Consider the following 25,207-nt stretch of genomic DNA (forward strand, 5'->3'; position numbering starts at 1 on the left):
AACAAACAAACCAACCCTAACTCTGCGCAAAGAAACACAGAAAACCACATTATTGGCTTAGCAGAAATCCAAATATAGTAAGTAGGACCCCAGAAAAACTGTTGTGTCGGGAAGGAATGACACAGAAAAGTCCAAGAGGGAAAGGGGCCCGTGACCCTTTTCATTGGTGTGTAGCGCAGAATTTTCTAAATGTGTAGAGGTGAGTTCTTTGAAGACAGCATTGCAACTTCTACTCCGACAGATGTTCTCAGTGTGGTTTCTCCTGCGAGCTGAGGGAACCTTCTGGCTCTGAAGATGTGCCATGGTAACACACGAGAACTTTCTTAACTAGTTACTCAGAGCCAGCATGTTGCCTGGAAGCCGGCGCCCAGGTCCACCGTGACTGCCAGCACATGAACACCCTCGGGGGCCGCAGAAGGCATGGGCATCGGCACTGCCGAGCCTCCCCGGAATCACTCCCTCAGAAGTCAGTCCCCAGAGACGGGGACACACAACGGATATGAAAAAACCAAGAGCGACCACATTTCTGATTGAAAATTTGGGCCCTGGTTCTGACAAAGGACTTTGTGGTTGGCGTTCTGACAGCCCCGGTGGTTTGTAAGCACCTTACCCAGGTGGTTCACAGTTGGAAGAGGAACACCATACAGAGGCTGGTTTGGGGCTGTGGGCGCCATCACCGTGGGGTCCAGGGTCTGAGGTCCCGCCATCAGCTGCACATCCCGCGCCGGGATGAGACCCCCGAAAGCAGAGATTGGGGTTTAGAACTGTCACGGCCTTCCCGTGGTCCTGCAGCCACAAGGCGTGGCACGGGGTTTAGTAATTCAGGTTTACGATATTTTACACAAGTCCTGGTCCAAAGAAACGGGTCCTTGCACACAGACTGAGTGTGATGCTCTGTTGTGGGACAGCAGCTCTGAAGTGTGGTTTTCTGGCCGTGGGTTCTGGGGGAGCAGCGGGCAATGGGCTACTGATGAAGGTAGCTCCTGATGCCACGACCGGGGGTTTAAAACAGACCCACGTGAGCGCAGAGTCGCCCCACACATTCCCGCATGCCCACAACCTCTCCTGCTCCATGTTCTCTGAGGACACAGAGGGGCTGTGGTCTCGGTCCAGGTGCACCTGGGCAGGGGACCTGCCCTCACGTCATCCCTGGAGCGATGACAAAGCAGAATAAAGCTTCGGCCGGTGGCAAGGGGCAGGGGAGCTCCCATGGCCCCTGGACTGGGCGTTGGGTGCGGGGTGGGAGGCCCCTCACCGGCCGCCCCCGGTCATCGGTGGGAGGCGGGAGCACAGAGGCCCAGCTCACCTCCAATCTCACAAGAGTGCCTGAGACGAGTTTGTTTTTCCGCGTCAGCCCCAACTTCTCTTAAATATGCTTACTCACACACACAGACTAGAAATGCCGCGGCTCTTTCTTCTGGGGCCATCTCCACAGTGAGCATGTGCAAGCCCCCGGCCTGGGGTCATGGACCCGGGGGCCAGCGCTTCAACTCTCCACGTCCCCAAGGTTTTCTTTTACAAAGTGAGCAGGCTGCAAGCAGCTTACTCTGCTCTGAAACACGCCGACCCCTCTTTCCCTCTCATTTTCAAGGACAATCAAATACCCAGTGAACCTCGGTGTGGTCTCTGATTTCCTGATGAACGCACCTTGGGGCTTGTCAAGGCTGGCTGCAGGTGTGTTTGCCAGGAGGCCAGCCGTGTATCATTTTGTGGTTTGGCAGGGAAGTTTCCAAGCTGGGTGGATTGGGGAAGCAGGGAACCAAAGTCAGGCCGTGAGAAGGTCTGGCTGAGTAAGAAAGGATGCCGACAGGCAGTCCTGGGCTCGGACAGGCGAGCAGAGGCCTGGGCAGCCACTGGGTCCTGGACAGAAAAGACTGTGGCCCCACCCGCACGGCTCCTTGGCCAAGGCCCTGGCTGCATGGCTGTGCCCTCAGTGTCCCCTATTCCCATCAACCCTGGTTAAACACCCCCAAAGGAAGGGCGACCTGGGCTCTTCACGGTGCAAAGTGGGCGGCACAGTATAGGAGGGCAGTGACCCTGGCCTGTGTCTGGGGACCCACCCAGGCAACCTGCCCGCCTGACACTTGCCCTTTAAACCCTCCTCCCCGATGGGCCTCTCGGACCTGCCAGGGATCTGCAGGAGGCACAGGGGCAGGCTGTGCTGGCATTTCAGGAAGGCAGCCCAGTCCCTGCTCCTCCCCGCCCCCAGGGTGTGTGGGCGTGGGGACAGACGGCCGGTCAGTCCCGTAGTCAGCGGGACAACTAATACAGCGCCCACCAGCTCCCTCAGAGGCCTGCCCCGCCCTGCAAGCTAGGCATGTCCCCCCAGGACCCCCAGCACCTGTGTGGAGCCCATGCGGAGCCCCAACAGCACAGGCTCCGACACAGAAGGACTGGCCTCACCACGCCCAGGAGTTGGCGGCCCCCCGCTCGCCACAGACCACAGTGGCCACCTGTGCCTTGCTTCCATGCTCAGGGGGACGCCCTGAGGAAGTGGGGCACCACGTCCCTTCCCTAGCCACACTGTGCAGCAACAGCTCCACAGCTTGAGACAGCCCCACCAGCGACCATCCGGCCCAGGGACAAGGGCCACCCTCCTGGCCACAGCTGCTGGGGACAGAGGTATGCACCTTGGCCAAGGGCGAGCCACCACAGTCCTTTCCACTGGGAGCCGAGAGCACAGGGTCAGCCCTGGATAACTTGCTAACTTGCTACCTTGTGTGGGAGGCAGGCGCAGGAGGCCCAGGGCCCCCCACTGCAGCCCGATCGCTCTTCCAGCCAGGTCGGACGCAGCAAGCTGAAGGACCCTGGCTGCGTGCGTACAAATTCAAACAAGCGTGTGATGGTCAGGCGCCTGGCTAGGCGGACCTCACTCCTTGGAGTGTCCCTCAGAGCAAGGCAAGGAGGGTGGGTGTGCACCAGGAGCTGGGCAGCCCCTTTGGGCTTCATTCTCCCACTGCATGGAGAAGAGCTCAGATGCCTTGAGACAACATCGGTCCGTCCTGCCCTGCAGCCCCAGGGGCATCGGGAGACCAGGTCCTCGGCCAGGTCTGCACCCCAGCCCCACGTGGCCTCCATCCTGGCCCCAGGCGAGGGTCACATGAGGCCAGTCTAGCCCAGAGCAGCCACCTTCTGCCCCACAGCCCTGATCTCAGCTCCCACGTGATTCGGGATAGACCATAAATGCCACACTGCAGGGTTTCTAAACGTTTGTTTTCTGATGTAACCGCAAAGCTGAAAAACATTGGCCCTCCTGTGATAGGTGTTCAGGAACCACTTTGTGGACGGATGACTTAACACTTGATTATTTGTAGAGTGAGCACTTCACAAATATTACTACTGGCAATAATATTAAGCTTCTCAACTTAGACCTCATCTTTACCTAAATGTGCTAATTTGGCAAATTATAGGTTTTGAGCAGGTTGTAGATCATCTGTACATGGTTATTTTGTTGTTGTTATTGTTTGTAAAAAAGGGGGATCAGCTGTAAACCAAACCACGAAGGCCAAAGGATATAGTGACATTGCTCACAACAGTGCTCACACGTTGCCCAAGATAAAGGAGGAGCCGACCCATGTATAATAACTGCAGAAACGCAAAATAAAACCAGGACAGCGTGTTTCTCAATGACTGGGCTGGCGGTGCGCAGAGGCCACATCCCCTCCTGTTGGGAGGTGGAGACATTGACCCCCCACGGTCAGGGGGAAGGCAGACTGGCAGGAAGCAGGCGAGTGAGCAATTTGGCAGTATCTGGGAAAATTAAAACAGTGCATCCTCAACGCAAGGCCAGGCCTGCAGCAGTTGGCCTGCAGCTGCGAAACCTCAGCCACAACATCCAGCAAGAGAGCAGCCACTAGGAGGAAGGGCAGCCCCATACGGAAGCCTATGTACCTGACTGGGGAAAACGTTCATGATTATTCTGAGGTGCGAGCGAGTCGGCCACAGGCCCATCCGGAAAGTATGATGCTACTGTTTCTGGGGAAAAAGGTATGTGTGTGAGTGTCCATGCACGCTCGCATGAGCGTGTGCGTGAGTGCGAGTGTGCACGTGCATGAGTCTGTCGCACGTGGGTGTGCACGTGTCTGCTTTGGGAAGCATGGGAAGCAGTCAGGAATAATGACGATGACACAGGTATGGTAACAGCGCTGTTGGAAGTGCTGAGCTGTGCCCTGTGCCGGCCACCGTTCTAAGCACTTTACATATATGCATGCACTCCATCCTCATGACCATCCTGCAAGGGGCTTACTACTGTTGTCTCCACTTCACAGATCGGGAAACCGAGGCAGTGAATAGCCAAGTGACCCCCCCCCTCCACCGCCAAGGCCCCTCAGCCAGTAGGCGGCAAATCCAAATCCAGGAGACCTGCTTCCAAAACCCAGACCACCATCATTCTGGTCGTCAAAGAGGAGGCGGACTGTCCGACATTTCAAGTGGTGGGAGTATGGATGTTTTTTACTTTCTTTTTGTCTTTTCAGAAGTATTTTGATATTTCAAGTTACTACGTCAACAGCTGAAAGAAGACACCTCTTCCTCAAGGGTAGGCGGGCGCTGTGGGATGTCCTCTGGCCCTTGACCTCCCCCACGGGATGACGTAAGCAGGCCCCACGGAGACTCGGCAGGAAGAGCGCGGAGTTATGCAATCGGGCTTCGTGTCACACGAGTGACAGCGCCCATGGAGATGCTGATGAAATCCTCAGGCCGGGAGCTGTGAAGGAATACACCCGGCCCACACCCTGACCGTGCAACCTATAATTAATCAGGAAAAAGAGAGATCTGTCCAGTCTCGAGGCTTCAGCTGTCCACCTGGAGCATGAAGTTCCAAGAATACCACTTGGCTTCTCTCCGGAAGCCTGTTCTACTCATCTCTTCATGCTCTAACTTCAGGATTTTTTGATTCCTATTTTTGGTGCTGCTACCAAAATGGGCATGCAAGTGGATTCTGCATAACTCATAAGATACACTGAGTGTCCAAGTGCTACTACCGTGTCACAGCCGCGAACGCAAGCACAGGCGTGTAGACAGCTGCTCGGCCTCGCGGCCCAGCCAGCCAACGGTGTCTGAAGTTCAGCCCCGCACATCTGCCTGCTCACGGTCCCAGGCTCCAATTCTGCGTTACGTAATCCAGTAGAGAAGTGCACGCTGCTTCGTCTCATGTCTGAATGCACATGAACTGCCTGTCCTGGGGCAGTGGCCCTGGGGACGCCCTCCGGTAGTGCTGGTTCCAGGGTGAATAGTTCTTGCATTACCAGCAGCCACCGGAGACCCTGGGAGATGGGCTGCCTCTATCCTGGGGAGCCCCTGGATGCCCCCCCAGAAACAGAGGGCCATGCTGGGGAATGTGGCAGTGGGTGCCACATCTTCAGACAATAAATGGAAGGACACACTGCCCTGCTCAGAAAATGAGGGGCCTGTGGGGGCCGGAGCAAAGGGAACAGAGGCTGGGTCCCCTATGGGGAGCTGTGGTGGATGTGCGGCCTCGGAACCTTTAAGAACAAGCAGGTCCACAGGCCCACGGTTCTTTGACATCACCCACCACTCCAGCCGCTCTGAGGCCCTTGTGTTTCCTGGGTGCACCCCTAAGTCCCGGAAGACCAGGGACGCGGCATGAGTGGTACCCCCTGCAGCTATGCAATGACAAGGCAGCCCTGCATCAGCCCAGAGGTGCACACCTGAGCAAGGTCACCTGCGCACACCTGCAGGGGGTGGGGCAGGGGTGGTCCACATAGACTGAACCAAGATGGCAGTCCATACAGACTGAACCTCTCTGCGGGAATCCAGGGCCCTGAACAACAATCTGGGGTTTTGCAGAGTTTAGGGGCAGGATCTGCCTCCTTCCGAGCGTGGGGTGTGGGCTGTAGGTCATTGTTTCTAGGTTTTGAGTGGCCAAGGGGCACTCCAGGAGTCTGGCCTTGCCCCACCCTGCACACACCGTGTGCCCTGACTCTGCATTTGTCAGCACCCCACATGCAAGCATCCTGGGAAGGCGCACACAAGGGGGGGGGCACTGGGAATGCTAGTGGATGACCAAAGGGGGTCCCAGAGATGGACACAGCCACTGTGCAGGGAATCCTGACTGAGTGTCGGCATGCTTTGTCCAGATGTGGTCTCACTGAATCCCTGGTCTGGCTCCTTCCTGTGCTTGAGACTGGACAGGCCTGGCTATTGCTTTGAGCACAGACTGTAGAAGTGTCCTTCTGAGACTCCAGTGCCCAGTCCTTATGAGGGTCCGGGCATCTAGCTTCCCCCATGCTGACGCGTGACGGATAAGAGGCCCCATGGTGAGGCCCTGGGGACGGGAGAAAGCCCAGCTGCCCCATTGAGCACTGTCCGAGTTCTGATCTGCAGAGTGGCAAGAAAAAAAAGGTTGTGTTGTTTTGAACACCGATTTTTGGGGATGGCTTGTTACAGGGCAATAACTGAACCACAGTCGGGCTCCTCTGTCCTGCCTGGTTGATCAAGAACACAGAAATGGAAAACAATGGTATGAAATGAATGAATGAGTGAATTACTGTACATTTAGCATTAAAGCCGAGAACCAGACAACGGGTTACAGAAATGAAAGGGAATCAGTAAAGCTGGAAGGAAAATGAACACAGGGCATCTCTGGAAAACCAGAGTTCTCTGGTTTTCCCCTTCTCGGCTGATTACAGTCAGTCAAGCATATGCATCTTGTTGTGAGCAGAACACCGGCCCTTCGAAGATGTCTGCGTCCTCATTCCCCGGACCTGTAAAATGCTCGGTTTCTGGCCTTGGGGGATTAGGGGTAGCAGAGGAGGGTCATCAGGAGAAGTGAAGATTGCTAATCAGCTTTAAAAAAATCGAGAGATGATTCTGGACAGCGTGAGTGCGTGCAGTGTGGTCACGAGTCCCGGCTGAGGGTGAGGGCAGAAGGGAGGGGTGGGCAGAAAGCTCGGACTGTGGTTGCTGCTCTGTAGGTGGGGGTGGTGACATGGGTCCAGGGACGCAGGGGCACGGGAGGCCTCCAGCAGCTGGAAAGGCATCAAAGGACCCTCCCCTGGAGCCTCCGAAGGAAACAGCCCTGCTGACACCCAGACCTCAGCCCCGGGAGACGCAGGCCAGCCTCCCAGCCTCCAGAACTGTGAGATTACAGGTGTGTGCTATTGGAGGCTGCGGCGTTGCGGCGGTTTGTTTTGGTCGCAGGAGAGAACGCACACGTCGTAGGAAAATTAGGAACAGCGTATATATTACAGGTGTATCACATGACAGTCGGGTTGGATCATCCCTGCTTTTCCAGGTGAACATTTCCCTGTTGGCCATGTGCCCACTACAGCCGCGCTTCCAGCTGCTGGGGGCTGGGGGTCCAGCCGCGGGAGTGCGTGGACCACCGTGTACGTGCCCCTCCCGTCTGCCTACTTGACGGAGCCCGTGGGTCTGTTTCAGAGACTGATGTTCTGCTGCAAGAACTGGATCAGCGTCTCAGGATGAATTCCCACGACAGAAGGTGCTTTGCCGAAGGACAGAAGCTTCCTTTCCTCGTGGGTGGTGTATGATCTCTGCCACCACCGCCACGCAAGCCCACCCGTGGCCCTGGACCCTCACCCACACTGGCTGCACCCGTCTATTCCATTCTGTTTCTGAAGTACTGTGTCCTTTCTCTTCCTTTCACAACGTCATTTCCTTTAAGGACGATGCATTTGGGACCTAGATTTGTGGCTGGTATTCTCTCACATTATTTTGAAATATAAAGCTTTGATTCTTTGATGTGCCTTCGCCTGGAAGCATTGTTACTTGGGGTCAGAAACACAAGCAGAAGCTCATCATGCTCTTTCTTCGTGTCACCCGCTGGAAGCTGGGGGCACAACCTTGTCCCCTCAGGAGCCTGGAGCCCCTGGCTGGCAGCATCCGGTGATTGTGCCCAAGGGTGGCATCGGGCAGGCGTGTGGGCTTCTGTCCCAGCTCAGCCTTTGGGAAAAGCCTGAGTGGTGAACCTAACACCCCCTCGGCACAAACAGGTTAAATTAAGTTAATTCACCAGCTAATGAGATGCTGTGATGCTGCGCAGTTTCCCAGAGCCTCCGACACCCTCCATCTGGGCCTGGCCATCAGCTGGAGCCCGGCGTCTGGGTCCACTTTGATGGCCCCGTGGACTTGGCCCAGCCTTTCTCTGCCCCTGCCCTTCTGCCCCAGGCATCTGCCTCGTTCCTTCGTATCCTCAGATACGTTACCAACCCCGTCCGAGGAGAAATCATGCTTCTCAGCACACTGTGTGTGTATGTATGTGGGGGTGTGTGTGTAGGTGTGTATGCACATGTGTGGTGTGTATGTGGGGGGGAGTATGTGTTTGGAGTGTGTGTGTATGTGTGCCGTGTGCTTGCATGAGCTGGGCCCCGGAGCTGTTTCCATTATTCCAAGAAGGCATGTGCGGGCTAGGCACAGTGGAACCGAGTGTGCTCAGCTTCTGAGCAGAACCAAACCCTGTCGGTGAGCAGCTGGAGTTTGGTATGCTCGTGTTGGGGGCATGCTTACTGAACAGGCGGTGGCTCTGGGAGAGCCCCTTCCTGTTGCCAGCACCTGGCAGGGACCCTGCACTTGCTTGGAGCTTAGCTGGTCCTGGTCCAACAGGGAGCCTTCAGAGGGCTGAGCCCAGGGACTGCCCCGGGAGGTAACGTTCCCCCAGGTAACGAGTCCAGCCTCCCCTGACCGGCCCAAGGTCCACCCGCCGTTGGCATGCAGGTCATTTCACAGATGTCCTGATGGCGCCAGGTACCTTGGGAAGGAGGCTGCGTGCTTCCCAAAGCCCAGCCCAAGTCACAACAGGTGTTAGAGTCGGGGAGCCCCGCCAGCCGGACCCCCCACCGCCCGCCCCTGCAGAGCCTTGTCTTCCCAGGAGGGCCCACTGCCCACTGCTGTGCACCTGGCCCCTCACAGCAGGCCCCACCCTCTGGCCTGACCGCCCCGAGGCAAGGAGCGGTCTCAGCACTTAGAGTCTCTAGAACAACAGATGGGAATGTGTTGACACTGAGAGATTTAAGGGGACTCAGTTACAGTCGTACTGAAAAAGCTTTCTCTAAAATAAGAAAGCACACAGATTCCTCAACTCCCAGAAATTGCTGACAGCTTTGTTTTCAGCCCAGCAGGAGTAAAAAGAAGCTGACAACTTATTTTTGCAGGTTATGCTCATTCAGGTCTATTTTTAGATCCTTTTCCTAAGTAAGTGCACCAGAATAGCACTCGGTTTGAGAATCACCATCTGTTCTGTGCAGCGAGCCCCGGCTGGCGGGGTCCGGGGTAGGCATGCCTGGCCGCTCACGGCTGTCCCCACGTACAAGAACAAAGGGACGGTTTGCACCGTGTGGAGGGGGCGTTCCAACGGCGTCACAGGCGTGAGCACTGTGAGTGTCCATCAAACAGCAATTCTAATACATTTTATTTATAAACTGAGTACCACCAAGAATTGCCCTTGGCTTTTAAAAAGGGAGCTCAAATAATCCCTGGTATTTAAATAGATTTCTTATAAAAAGGCCATCCAACCTTATCTCAGTTGTTGAGATAAAAATTAACCTATGGAAACAAAAAGCCACCGCAGAAAGCTCAAAGAGGCCCCTTCCCCTGCTTTCCGGTGTCTGACAGTCACTGCCTCCCGCTGCAGCCCGTTCCTTCTCGAAGCTCAGAGAGAGGCCCCACTGGCTGGTGACTCACACTTTTCTATGGAAATGCAGTTGGTGCATGACGTACCTCATCAGAGAGGAGATCTGACATATGAGTAACGGGCTGCCCAACACCTTCTGGAACCAGCACTCGCATGCGGTGCCCTGGGAGGGCCAGGAGGGCCGGGGTGCCGGGCAGGCGGCCGTGAGCCCACAGGCCTGACCCACCCCAGTGCTCCACTATTTTTAGCCTCCACTAAACTTAGCTCACTCCACCCTCTCAAATAACCTAGATTTAAATACCACTTTTCTCCTCTGGGTCCAAAGAACCTTTGCAAGGGAAACTGTAGAGGTAGATGGTCAGTGACAGGCTTTTTTTATAAGATGCTACAACCAAGATAAAAAGGCTGTCCCAGGGAGCCCCTCGGCCTCAGAGAAGGACCAGGCAGGATTCAGGGACGGTGGCCACCAGGCGCTGGCCGAACATGCCCATCCCGGGGAGGGGGGGTGTCTGTCTACGGAGACCATGTAACCCACCGAGGGCACGACAAGGGAGCCCCCCGATGGTCACCATTTCTGGCCTCTCCGAATGTTTTCTAAAATAATTCCCAAAAGGAAATCATGCTTGCTCACACATACACACACCCCGTCTGTCTCTCCTCCCTGAATACACAGTCCTTCTTGGGGAAACAAGTACTAAAAGAATCCTAAGTGAAGCTAGGACACAGGGCTTTGCAACTCGAGGTAGAGTTCATCTGCAGTCTGGAGCCAACATGCCACCTCTTATCAGCGCCCCATCCCAGGAAGGAGCCCCGCACCTGGTCCCCGCCCCTTCCAGAGCTGCCGGCACGTAGGCAGCCTCAGCCAGCCCAGGGCCCTGCTTCCTGGGCCTCTGCACGGACTTCAGGACAACTCCAAAGTCAATGTTTACCCACCTCACTGGCCTTCGGGAAAGCCAGAGTATGGGAGGTGAGTGCTGACAGGATTCCGAATGCTGAGCCCTCAGCAGTGAAGTCAGGGCCAGAATAAGCCGGGCTTATGGCCGGCGCCAGAGAAAGTCCCATGGTAGCACGGCGGTCGCCTGAAAAGTGCTGTCACAGAAAGCAAGCTTACGTCCCAAGGGGCCAGGTCACTAGAAGGTCTATTCTTCAGAGAGAGCCAGCCCCCAGGGCTTTGGAAGGGGGTGTGTGTGTCGCTGGGGGGAGCAGCCTCACTCACCCTCCTCTCCTTCCCCCTTCACTGTTCATGGCCACATGGGGCAGCGCTGTAGGCTAACTGATCGTCCCTCATGTATGTCGTTCAGAAAAAAGAAAAGCAAATGCCCCCTTCTTCAGAGATGTTGTCGAGGGAACGCGATGTGTTATTCAGGAAAAGTCCACTGGTGTTACCTGGCCATCTAGCAGAAGATTCTAGAACTGCCCCACGTGCAAGAGACACAGTGGCTCTGGTGCTTCTCAGTGAACACCCAGCTATTCTGAGTGGCCCTACGTCAAAGTAACTGGACATTTCTTATCCTCCGGGAAAGAAAATGGAACGATAAATAGCAAACATGGTTTAGGTGGTGACTTGAGGGGACCACCACGTGAAACACAACTCTCACAAAACTGGGAAAATGTGTGCCACGCACAGGTAACTCTGTTGGTGGCAACGTGGATTTGAAGAACCCTGAAATCACCAAGCGGTTTCCTGGGGGTTCTAGCCGTAGAGCGAGTGCATAGGTGAATGAGAAAATGCATGAATAACTGAGAGACACAGGCAGAGACCTGCCCAGTGGTACTCCATGCAGCTGTCTGTTGTCCTTACAAACCTAGTGCGGTGGACGTGACCTGCTTTGTCTCTCCACTCCAAGCGTGGTGTCCTCACCCCCAGCCACAGGGCCCAAGTCCTCCTCCAAATACATCCAGGTGGAGCAGAGGTAAGTTGACCTGCTCTTGGGTGGCAAGGCTGGAAGATTGCAAGCTGGCCGGGGGTGGGGGGAGGCGCTGGGAGAAGACGGGACCACAGGTCTAGTTGTCCCAGAAGCTGGCCGCTCAGTGGATTCCCTTTTCTGGTCTAGTTTACTTCAGGTTGGGTGTGTGTTACTTGCCACATAACAATACTTGCCACATAACAAGATCCGACGCAGGACCTGACCATACCCCTCCGTCGGCTGACCCCCTTCCCTGCCAATGGGTTGCATTCCGTACCTCTCTGGCTAATGTCGTCCTTGATGACAGGGACACATGCTGGGGTGCATTAGGAACCTCTCCAAGCCCTCTACGTCCTGTTGCTCAAAAGCAGATACCACCAAGCTGAGGTCTAAAGAGAGCCGAATCGCAAAGCACGCAGCTAAGAGGCGAAGCCTTTAGATTCCTCCCAGTCCAGATTCCAATTTGATATGAATTTGATGAGAATCACGTTATTGGTGGTTGGACCATGCACTGCCATCCCTGCACTAACCCCGTGAAAAGCCAAATACAGTTGTAAGGGGACCCTTAGCCCATGACAAGCTCCAGGACCCTCTACAATGGCACCAACGAAGTGAACCAGTGAGGGGTATAAAGGCCCCCACAAAAAAGTTCTCTCCAGTGACCCATCAGGGGAAAAACCCATCAGTAGGAGCCTAGGCAGTGAGACTGGCTAAGGGAAGTGGGTCAAACATGGACGTCTGACATCCACTGGTCCTGTCATGTCCCTTCCTCTGACGTGGAGTATTTGGGAACCAGAGAGCTCACTGTGCTTCATTCCCTGTTTATAAACAGGTTCCCTCCCTTGTTGGCACGGGGTGCTGGGGTGGCTGAACAGCATGGAGGCCACAGCCTAGCCGACTCTGCAGAGCGATACCCAGCCTCAAGATCAGTGGATGAGCCTTAGAGGGCTGGGGCTAGAGCTGGGCTTGGTTGCTGGGCAGAACTCTGCAGTGCCGTAGGGCAGGTGGGGGCCACCTGGGGGCAAGGATAACTGGTTGGGTCAAGGTTGGCCATGATGGCCGCCATGATTTTGGGGGCCCTCCCTTCTGTTGGAAAAGTGACCCTCCAATCATAGAGCCTACTCCCACAGCCACGGGGAGGACATGTGATCTACTTCAGGCCAGCAGAGGCCTCTCTGGGGAAAGTTCTGAGTTGGAGCTGAGTGAAAAGAATCCTCTTTCCTCCCCAGTGGTGAGCCAGGCAGCTGGGAGCTGCCATCCGGCGAAGCCAGTAGATAAGACCAGTCCCAGAGGTTGAGGCTGCATGCAAGAGAACATGTGACAGGGGCACCTGGGTGGCTCAGTCGTTAAGCGTCTGACTTCAGCTCAGGTCATGATCCCAGGGTCCTGGGATCGAGTCCTGCATCGGGCTCCCTGCTCAGCGGGGAGCCTGCTTCTCCCTCTGCCTGTCTCTCTCTCTGTCTCTTATGAATAAATAAAATCTTTAAAAAAAAAAGAGAACATGTGACAAGACACGGACTGTGTCCCATCCTTGCAGCCGAGAGCCTGGCTCCAGGGGTGTTCGAGGATGCCGCTCCCCTGTTCCACCCGCATGCCATGCTGAGAGTCACAAAGCTCCCTCTCCCCTAAGCTACCCTGGTTGATTTCCTGCCACTCACAACCAAAGTCCTATTACACCAAGCATTTCAGACTGCATGCAACTGGTAAGATTTGAAAACATTTAACAGGAGGCAGAACTCTAATTTACCTTTTTAGTCACCTGAAATTAGTAGCAACTGTCATACTACCTGTCCATCAGGCATGGGCATAGGAGAGTTCCAGCTCTGTGGCCCAAAAAAAGTTCCAAAGAAGCAACAGTAACGGAGCGCCTGGGTGGCTCAGTCGTTATGTGTCTGCCTTCTGCTGAGGTCATGATCCCAGGGTCCTGGGATCCAGCCCCGCATCGGGCTCCCTGCTTGGCGGGAAGCCTGCTTCTCCCTCTCCCACTCCCTCTGCTTGTGTTCCCTCTCTCGCTGTCTCTCCCTGTGTCAAATAAATTAAATATAAAATTAAAAAAAAAAAAGAAGCAACAGTATTGTCACTGTTTAGGTCACAAGATGGAGCACTCTAAAATAGATCTACATTTTTCACAGCAAACTAGAGTACGTAAAGGTAAAATTAAAATATGGTAGAAGAGTGTTCACACACGAACCAACCTCATGAAACTCCTACTCCTAAAAAAAACACAAAAACAAAAAACAAACCCTCACATAGGTTTCTCCCTTTCACTCAGTGGCTTTAAAACAGTTGTTAGTCATGTACCCATTAAGACGCCAAAACACATTTGGTTATTTCTGAAGCACATTATTTTGAAGCTCTGTTTGAATCTTTCATATTTGTGTGCTGAGAGTTATGTCACAAAGTTAATCATTCCCAGGATGCTTGCATTTGGGGTAATGAAAAACTTCTTGTGCAAGCGGCCATGAATCAGTGAGCGCAGCATTGCATAATGTGCTCCGGAGCGCAAGTCAGGGGATCAGCGCCCAGCGTTTCTGCCTCTTGTTGACCTTTTCTGAAGCAGAACTGGAAACACGTGACGGGCGCTTCCTGCCAACAGTCACTTATTGCCAATAATTAAGTTGGATAATGTGGAGAAATAGAAATAGAAATTTCAGTTCCTTCAGAGTTCTAAAAAGAACCCTCTTTGAAGTCCCTGGTTTCTGGCCCAGTGCTGTGGCCGACTTGAATGTGTTACTCTTGATCGTTATGAGAACCACCCATTAAAACTGAAATAAAATATTCTGCTAAGTGGTTCCTGGCATTTGTGTTAGAAACAATAGCCATGGCCCCACAATAAGATTATTTTATACGTAAGAAAAGAAAAGGAAAAGAATCAAAGACGCCAGGAGCCAAAGACATACGTATAATACATCAAATCCCAGCCCATCGTGTTTGATGTTCTTGAGCAATAATGTTAGCGAGAAACTATTACTTAATCTTGCCAGTAGTATCCAAAGAGAACACTTGCGAAATACTCAAGACAAATATGCCGTAATTATTACATGAATAAAGAGCCTGTGTGGCAGAAACTGCCTTTGTAACATCCATGCCGACCCGAGTGGAGCAGACCGGTAATTAGCCATAGCAACAACAATGACCACTGTGTCTGAGCAGTGCTGGAGTGCACGGCGCCAACCTCCTGTTTGCAATGACACCTTGACCAGACGCTTCTGTGGAAACTTAGCCAAGGGTCCATTATACATTCTAGTAGCCTATTAGAATATATCTGGTTCCTGGCATGTATTAGAAATAATAAATCATCAAATTGCATCTTGGTTGTTTTCATTTTACTTCTGTTTTGTTTTAGAAAAGGACTCTTTTAAAAATAAAAATTATGAAAAAAAAAAGAAAGAAAAGAAAGGAACTCTTTCTTGGATTCTATCACTAGCAAACTCTTACTGTACTTGAGATCCCGTCCAAGGTCTGACAGGTTCAAATTAATAAACTGTTTGGTCATCATCACTTTAATGCCCAACAGCAGAACATGAATTTAATAGCATGGAAGGAAAGTGTATACTCCTCCTAAAACACGAAACACAAAAATGCCAGGATTTCAATAATTAACGCTTGATTTTTACTACTTGAATTCTGCATTTATGCACCGATTTGCTTTGATTTATGGCTATTAGCTTTGTCACTGGTGGTTGAGACACAGATCCTCCACAGGCCAAGACAACCTCATGACAAGGCAGGGGCAGCCATAGCTGGAACAGCAAATTTTTGTTTCCTGGGCCTACCCTCAGGGCACACATTTAAAGGACAACAGCGCAGTAAACACTATGCTTCTGTGACTGCAAGTAAACTTAACATTTGGGAAGAAAGGTATATTTAATATCTAGGGCTATAGTAACAAACAACAACAAATATAATATGAATAATTAATATTATATTATTAGTATTAATGATTAATATATTATCATATTATTATTCATGAAACATCAGTTTTGATGTACCAGAAGTCAGATGGCTACACACCTTATTTATCAATAACATCTATGATACACAGGGTTGCATTAAAATCGTCTGTGTGGGTATAATGTCAGTGGAAACGGTGCGGTGAGAATATCCAAAAATCTGCTTCTCCGTATAAGCAGGAATTTTCAAGATCAACTTCTACAAAACCCGAAAATTAACCAAAAGCTTGCAATAATCTGATGAACATTTATTCCGGAAAAACAGTTGCATCTCAATAAAAACATCAAGCTCTGTGGCATTTTAATTTGCCATATGTCCAGTCCACTTTTCTCAACCCCTTGAAAACCAACCCCTCTAAAGTCAGGGTAGCCATGACCTGACCACCATTGTGTCTGCAACCTACCCGAAGCTCTTTTCTTAGAAATCTGTCATTATCTGACCTGTCTGGCAGCAACCTGGAGGATCAATGACTGAGGAAAACCCCTACTCATGGGCCTTGTCTTTATTGGACCTGACTCAGAGCCCCCTCACTGTAAACAGCTTTTTCCATAGGGTATTTGTAGAAAACAATCAGTGGCAACTGTTTAGTGTCAAAGTTACCTAAGGCAGTGACAGCAGCTGGTACAAATAAGAAACAGGCCAAAAAACTTAAAAGGAGAAACTGGGGAATGAGATGCCCATACAGGGCTATAAAAGGCTCTGACATGTTCCTAGAAATCTAGAAGGCAGTATGCATGTGCAGGGCTGTATGCACATTCAGGAAAGACCTGAGAAGGCCCCAACTCTCATCTTCAGCTGACACTGATGCTCTTCACAGAAAGGAAGTGAAGGCTAAGGCAAGGTTGCCAAATGCCCAGCAAAGCACTGAAAGCATGCCCCAACATGCACACAGTGCCCCTCTGCAAGACCTGGAGACTTCCTACTTCAAGGTATTTATAGGAATCTCGTCCAATCATTAGTTGATCACTAAATTAACCAAGTGGAGACTTCAGGGACCACAAACAACAAAGAACACAGAATTATGTCAGACAAGTCAATACATAAACAAACTGCAATAATAACAAACAGCAACCAAAAACCTGGGGGAGGGGAGGCAAGGACCTGATCTCCAGAGATGCCATATTATATTATTTTATTCATATTTGCCATATTATTTTAAATACCCATTATTCAACAACATATTATAAGACATGAAACAAGAAAGTGTGACCCTATACAAAGAAAAGAAGCAACCAACAGAAACTGTTCCTGAAAAAAAAACAAGACATTGAATGTACTAGAAATGTTTTTAAATCAGTTATTTTAAACATCTTCAAAGAACCAAAGAATGAGAACAATGTCTCACCAAACAAGGACTATAAGTAAAACAAACAAAACAAACAAAAAAAACCACAAACCTGCAAAAAAGAACCAAAGACCAATTCTAAACTCAAAAATATAACTAGAACAAAAAAATTCACTAGTCTCAGGAGCAGATTTGACATAACAGAGGAATCAATATACCTAAACACATATCAAAAGAAGTCATCAAATCTGAAGAGCAGAGAGAAAAAAGTTCAAAGGAAAATGAACAGCACCTCAGAGGCCTGTGGGATACTCTCAAGTGTACTAATATATGCATAATGGGAGTTCTGGAAAGAGAAGAGAGAAAGGTGTAGGAAGAGTATCTAAAGAGATTATGGCCAAAGACATGATCTACACATCCAAAAACCTCCGTGAAATCCAAGCAGGATGAACTCAAATAGATCCACACCAAGGCCCATAATAAACTGCCAGAAGCCAAACATCTTGAGAGCAGCAAGAGAGAAATGACTTGTCATTCACAAAGGGCCTCCCAAAAGATTAACAGCCTACTTCTCATCAGAAACCACAAAGACCAGAAGGCAGTGAGAGGGCATATTCACAGTGCTGAAATAAAAATGACTGTCAAGCAAGAAGCAGATATCTCACAAAAATTTCCTTCAAAAATTAAGAAAAAATTAAGACATTTCAAGATAAACAAAAACAGAATTTGTCACTACCAGAACTTCCCTACAATAAATCCTATAAAGGGAGTCCTTTAGGTTGAAATGAAGGGACACTAACTAGAGAGTAATTCACATCCACTGAAAAAAATCAAGTGTACTGGTAAAGGTAACAACACATTAAAAAAAAAAACAACAACACACAGTATAGATGTATTTTTCATCTTTACCTTTTTTGCCTCCAGTCAGAATTAAAAGACAAGTGTGTAAAACAATAGTTATAGAGCTGTTCTCACAGACTTATAATGCATACGGATTTAACTTCTATAATAGCACAGAGGAAGCAGAAGGATACAAACCTACACAGGAGTAAAGTCTGTGCAATTAGTTGGTATTGACCCAAAATAGATTTTATAAGTAAAGATGGATTTAACTGTAATTCCCCAAAGAGTCAAAAAAATATGTAGCAAATGAAATGATAAGGAAATTAAAATGGTACACTAGAAAATACCTATTAAACATAGAAAACCAGTAATGCAGGAAGAGAGGGGGAAAAAAGACATGCCATGTAGAAAACAAATAGCAAAGTGGCAGATGTAAATATTTCCTTATCAATAGTTGCATTCTAATCAAAAGGCAGAATGGGCAGAATTAAAATATATGATCCAACTTTATGCTGTCTACAAGAAATACACTTTAGATTTAAAGATGTAAATATGTTGAAAGCAAAAGGATAGACAAAATATATCATGAAAAAGTAACCCAGAGAACTGGAGTGGTTATGCTAATATCAGACAAAACAGACTTTAAGATAAGCTACATGTACATCAGAAGACAGATGACCAAATTTACTGTTTGTGGTGCCAACACTAATTGTAAATTTATATTATAATGTGAAATGATTAAATATATATGTCACTGTAAAAAAATAACAGCTACTATGGACAAAGAAGCACATTTTATAATGCTAAAAGGATCAATCCATCAAGAAGACATAATAATAATGAATACATATGCATAACAATAGAGTCCCAAAATACATGAAGCAAAACCTGACAGAACTGAAGAGAGAAATAGACAATTCAACAACAGTGGTTGCAGGCTTCACTATCTCACTTTAAATAATGAATAGAACAAGTAGAAGACCAACAAGGAAATACAAGAATGAAACAAGGGCGCCTGGGTGGCTCAGTCAGTTAAGTGTCTGCCTTTGGCTCAGGTCGTGGTCCTGGAGTCCTGGGATCATGCCCCACATCAGGCTTCTGCTCAGCGGGGAGTCTGCTTCTACCCTCTGCTCCTCCCCCGCCCCTCCCCTGCTTGTGTTCTCTTTCTCACTCACTCTCTCTCCCTCAAATGGATAAATAAAAATCTTAAAAAAAATAAAAAATTAAAAAAAAAAGAATGAAGGGTGCCTGGGTGGCTCAGTTGGTTAAGCATCTGCCTTCGGCTCAGGTCATGATCCCAGGGTCCTGAGATCGAGTCCCACATTGGGCTCCCTGCTCAGTGGGGAGTCTGCTTCTTCCTTTCCCTCTGTGGTTCCCCCTGCTTATTCTCTCTCTGTCAAGTAAATAAAATCTTGAAAAAAAAAAAAAAAAAGAATGAAACAAGACCACAAATGAACCAGACTTAATAGAACACTCCACCCAGCAACAGGAGAATACACATTCCTCTCATATGCACATGGGATTTCTCCAGGATAGATCATATTTTAGGCCACAAAGTCTCATTAAAATTTGCCAAGGACTGAAATTGTACAATGACAAGACTGAAGTACATTTGCCAACCACAATGTCATTAAACTTGAAATTAATAATATAAGGAAATTTGGGATATTCACAAGTATATGTAAATTAAGGAACACAATCCTAAAAGACCAAAAGGACACAGGAAAAAAAACACAAGAGAAATTTAAAAATACTTTGAGATGAATGAAAACAAAACCACATGTGTCAGGGTCCCCAAACCACCTTCAGGTTGGTAATTTACTAGGAAGACTCACAGCACTTAGCATACAGTCTATTCATGATTATGACATATTATATAATCAAAAGGATACGAAGCAAAGGCAGCAAAGGAAAAGGTGTAGGGGTGAGTATCAGGGGAGACCAGTTGCAAGCTTCCAAAGGTCCTCTCCCAGTGGAGGCACACAGGACAAGTTTAATTCCTCCAGCAACAAAGTATAACCAGATGTGTGAAGTGTTGTCAACACCTCACTAGAGACTCAGCCCAGGGTTTCTGCTGGGGCTAGACATGCAAGCATACTCTGCTTGACAGATATCCAAATTCCATATTCCAAAAAGGAAACCATAAACCATATTGTTTGTACAGTGAAGGCATAACTCTTATCAGTTCTGGAAATGGTGGGAACTTCCCCAAATCTAAGTTTCCAAATGAAGGCCAGGGGCCAATCCTGCAGCCAGCCCTTCCCAAGGATAGTAGTTCAGACCTGTTATGTTAACTCTTTTCCACAAACATATCAAAACTTACGGGATGCAAATAAAGCATGCTTAGAGAGATATGTATAGTTGTAAATGCCCATACTAAAAAGATCTCGAATCAAATAACCTAACATTCTACCTTAAGAAATTAGAAAAATAAGAGCAAACTACAGCCAAAGTAAGTAGAGAGAAGGAAATAATAAAGCTAAGAATAGAAATAAATGAAAAAGAAGACAGAAACACAATAGAGAAAAACAACAACAACAAAATGAAAAGTTGACTCTGAAAAGCAACAGGCAAACCTAGCTGGATGGGCAATGAAAAAAAAAGAGAGAAGCCTGAAATATTAAAATCAGGAATGAAAGAAGGGAAAACTACTACTGACCTTATAGAAATAAGGACTGTGAACACCTGTATGTGAAATTACATACCCCAGATGAAATTTACAATTCCTAAAAAGAAGCAAAGTATTGAAGCTGACTCAAAAAGAAAGAATATCTGTATATAGGTAAAACAAGAGGGTGAATTAATAATCAAAGCATTTCCAACACAGAAAAGCCCAGGTCCAGATGGTCTCACGGATAAATTTTACCAAATAATGATAATAGAATTAGCACCACAAACTCTTTTTTTTTTTTTAAAGAAGGGAACACTTCCTAAATCATTCTATGAAACCAGTATTATCCTGATACCCCAACAAAGAAAGACATCATAAGAAAGAAAGCTACACATTAATATTCCTTCTAAACATAAATCCATAAATCCCGAACATAATATTAGCAAGCCACATCCAGCAAAAAGGAGTGTACATCATGACCAAGCAATTTATCCCAGGAATGCAAGTTTGGTCTAATATCTGAAAGTCAATTAAGGTAATAACATATCAGTAGAATAAAAAAGAACCACTGCATTCTCAAATCAACAGATGTTGGCATAAGGATAGACAATGGAGTAGAATGAAGAGTTTAGAAATTAACCTTTTTGACAAGGTTACCAAGAAAACTCAAGAGAAGAAAGAATAGTCTTTTCAATAAACAGTGCTGGGACACGGGACAACTGGATATCCACATGCAAAAGAAAGAAGTTGGATCCTACCTCACACCATACACAAAAATTAACCAAAATAGTTAACAAATCTAAATGTAAAAGCTAAAACTATAAAATACTTAGACAAAAACACATCTTTATCACTTTGGGTTAGACAATGGTTTCTTAGATAGGACACCAAAAGCACAATCAACAAAGGAAAAAATAAACTTAACTTCATCAAAATCTCAAACTTTAGTGCTTTAAGGGACACCATCAAAGAAGTGAAAAGACAACCCACAGGAGAAAAGATTTATAAACCACACATCCAATAAGATACTCGTACCCAGAATGACTTGTATCCAGAATATATAAGGAACAGTTACAACTCAGTAATAAAATGGCAACCCAATTAGAAATGGGTAAAGGGTCTGAATGGATATTTTCCCAAAAAAACATGTACAAATGGCTGACAAGCACATGTGAAGATCTTCAACATCATTAGTCATTAGGACAATGCAAATCGAAAGCACAATGAGGTGCCACTTCACACCTACTGGATGGTCATAATCAAAATAAAAGCCAGTGACAAGTGTTGGTGAGGGTGCCGAGAAGTTAGAACCTTCCTATGTTGCTGATGGGATTGTAATACGGTGCAGCTGCTTTGGAAACCAGTTTTGGTGAGGATGCCAAGAAATTAGAACCTTCGTATGTTGCTGATGGGACTGTAATATGGTACAGCCACTCTGGAAACCAGTTTTGCAGTTCCTCGAAAAGTTAAACATAAAGTGGTCGTATAACCCAGTTAATTCCACTTCTGAGTGAACACCTAAGAGAAATGGTAATATATATCCACACAAATACTGTACATGCATGTTTGTAGCAGTGTCATTTATGATAGCCCCAAAGTGGAAACAACAACAGCCCCAAAGAGTTCGCCAACTAATGACTGAATAAACATAATGTGGTGTGTACATACAGTGGAGTATTTTCAGCCATAAAAAGGATGAAGTATGGATGCATACTACACATGGATGAACGCTGAAAACATTACAGTGAATGAAAAAAGCCAGACATAAAATGTTACATATCATATAAACCTATTTATACAAAATGTGTAAAATAGGCAAATTCAGAGACAGACAGTAGATTAGCGGTTGCTAGAGGTTGGCAGGAAGGGCAAGTGGAAGAGACTGCTAATGAGTACGGGGCTTCTTTTGGGGCTGATGAAAATATTCGAGAATTAAATAGTGGCCAGGGCTGTACAACTCTGTGAATACAGTAAGACCACTGAACTGTACAGTTTAAAGGGTGACTACTATGGTGTGTAAATTACGTATTTAAAAACAAAAAAGACAAAAAAATGCACAAAAATCACAAAGGTGTCTTTTTCTTCAGTTCTGACACTGGGGCTCCAAACCCAGAATCCATTCAAACGTTATGAAACTGAGCCCCCGAAATGCATCCTAAACACAACTTTTCCAGGTACCAGCAGGACTGGGGAACTGTTCTCGTATGTGACAGACAGGATGAGGTCTTTTTCTTATACGTGGAGCCTTTATTCTGCATCTGCTGGAGGTCATGGGGCAAGGGAAGGAGGACCTGTCCCAGGCCAGGACTTAGCTCCTTCCCTGGCTCCCTTCACCAGGACACTCCTCCTCACGTTCACTTTCCAACACTAGCTCATCCCTGGGGGACACTGGATACAATCAAAACCGTCAGTTCTGTTGAGTTTTACGGGAAATTCAACACCAATTTTCCTATCCACACATGCCAACACGTTCACATACGTGCAGCCCGCGTGAGAGGTCACACACTCTCCCTGAACTTGGGAGTACAGCACAGGGGACGGGCCGGGATAAACTGCTGGTCTTCTGAGGAGAGTGGTTTGACAGTCGCATGCCACGCACACACTCCCACAAGGACCAGAGGGAGAAAAAGTGCCTTTTCCTGGTGCGTGCCAGCATCTAAGAGAGCCACCGACCACTACACCCACCACGGCGCTCCAGCCATCCGAATACCTTTCCACCAAGTCGGCTGGGGGCTGACACTTCCTGTCATGTACGGCACGTCACACATTTCTTGTATTTTTTAAAGCGCTCAAACTTGGGCCACGTGTGAGCAAGTTCTGAGCTGCATGAAAAGTGTGTTTCCAGAAAGTGTTAACAGACAACTCAAAAGAACTGTGACTCAATCCAAGAGAGGCTGTGAGGAGTCTGAACTTCTCTGGCCAACCCGCTCTTCACTTTCTGTAAAGGGCACAAAGGTTTCATTCAGCTTGGCTCGGAGGCTGGAAGTGAAAGTGATCTGACTATTTTTGAAAAGGTCAGGAGAGAGCACTTGCCCATCTTCAAATTCCTCTGAACCCTCTGCCAGCAGACATCACCGAGACGGGAGTCCAGCCCCGGGCCGTCACTGGATGCCACAGTGATGCCGTTATTTCCCTCATCGGCAGTGTTCGATCCCACTCTGTGAAATGGGTTCACCGTGTTTGATGAATCTGCACACGGGGGGCTTCCGGGCCGCGCCTCGGCAGTGAGGTGGGGGCCGCGGCCGTGCGGGGAGCCTGCCCTGTTCCTGGGCTGGCCACGCAGGCTCGCAGCCTTGGCCAGAGTCCCCCAGCACCTCCTCTGCCAGCCAGGGGAGAGCCAACAGGGCACAAGAGAGGGGCTGCCTTTCTCAGGGATCTGTCCCTCCCCAGCCCTCAAAACTAGCACTGTGAACAGGGCATTTGGGCAGGATGATCCCTTTTCCTGAAATGCTACAGGATCTACTGCTCGAGGGCCAGAGTAGTTCTCAGCCTCGGGTCGGCCTTAGGCGGATACTGTTTCCTGTGCCTCTTCTGACCCGGCCCACCAGTGAGCAGCACTGGCAGCCGCGTGTCTCACATCTCGGTCCACGTCAGAGTGGAAGGGGCACCATCTGGGGGTCTCTGGGGACCGAGCACGGCTGAGTTAGAGAGCTGTCCTCTGCCCCACCTTGCCTTGCCCACGGTCCTGCCCCGACTGCCCACCTTCTGCTTCGGCCTCCCCAGCTTCCCCCACTGACGACGGTCCTCAGGTCAGTGTGTGGACAGTGCAGAACAGCCCGGGGAGGTGTTACTGGGGCCAGGGGCCGGCGTGGCTGCCCTGGCCTAGGACGGCCTATAAGGCCCCAGCACCACACTGCAGTTCTAACTTAAGACAGCTAGCGACCAGCTCTCCCCCACTTCTCTTTCCCTGGGTGAAAGCCAGGCTTCTACATGCACTCCTGAACCCCATTCCCTGTCCTAGCTTCTGAGCTTCTGAACCCCTCCCTAGTCTCTTCTGAAAAATGCAGCAAACAAAACACCACCACATCTGTGGAAGACAGTTCTGCCCACAAAGCCCTTCTGCACAGACTCGTCCAATCTGTCTTTGCAACTGGTCAGGAGCAGCAACCAGATTCTTTCACAGATGAACAAACAGGCTCAGAGGCATGAGATGCTCTGCCTGAGGTTGGTCTCACCACTGGTTTCAGAAGAAATTTGGGCAAAGAGCTCCCGTGTGCTATCCAGCAAAGCAGAGTGAACCTCTGACCAAATTGGAACTCAATGCAAGACTCTGCGTGAGTCTGACCAGTGCAGAAGAGAGCAAGACGCTCACGACACTGTCCCCAAAGTACGGGGTGCTCTTGACCCCCACAGGGTCTGATGATTATCACTACAGACCTCAAACTCACACTCCGGTAGCTGGGTAGAGGGAGGTGACGCATCGCTCACAGCTGCCAAGGCTGGCCCCATGTACCCCAGGGTGCAGTGATGAAACCTCAGGGGCTCCGAACAGAACACCTGCCACCAAACCAGCCTTCCAGTTTCTTGGCCTATCAGCTGAGAACCCCATTCCCTAAGGTGTCCGGGTATTGGATGTGGACGCAGCACGGAGCTGGCAGACAGCCTGCTGTCCTCAGACCAAAGTTTGATGTGCATGCTCTCGGTAACCCCCAAGTCATGAGAGAACCATTGAACCAATCAGGGCAGAGGCTTGCGCGCGAGCACACACACGCACGCACGCGTGCGTGGACCAGCTGTCTGCGGGCCGACCAGTACGGCCAGGTCAGCGGCCCCAGGGACGGCTCCCGGCCCCACCGCCCTCCTGCCACCACTCTGTGCTCCCGATTCCGCTCCCTGAGTCACCAGCGCCTCTCCCCTTGGGTGCTCCCAAGACTCCACATAACAGCACGTGGGAACAGCTGGGGATGTTCGGGGCCTCACATATGGCGCCCGAGTTCTCTTATCCATGTTCGTATCTTCTGGGATCTTGGCCATGTCCCCTTGAACCGAAACAGACG

The 25,207-nt window shown here is 49.2% G+C and overlaps 1 protein-coding gene across 6 annotated transcripts in view; it reads right to left on the bottom strand.

Moving 5' to 3' along the window:
* AUH (AU RNA binding methylglutaconyl-CoA hydratase) overlaps window positions 1–25,207 on the bottom strand; it is a 269,714-nt gene that overhangs the window by 77,884 nt on the left and 166,623 nt on the right. The window lies entirely within an intron of this gene.

This window comes from Eumetopias jubatus, unplaced genomic scaffold, assembly GCF_037043125.1.
Source record: "Eumetopias jubatus isolate StellerSeaLion01/CBP00866 unplaced genomic scaffold, mEumJub1_p1.0 scaffold_15, whole genome shotgun sequence".
Taxonomy (NCBI): domain Eukaryota; kingdom Metazoa; phylum Chordata; class Mammalia; order Carnivora; family Otariidae; genus Eumetopias; species Eumetopias jubatus.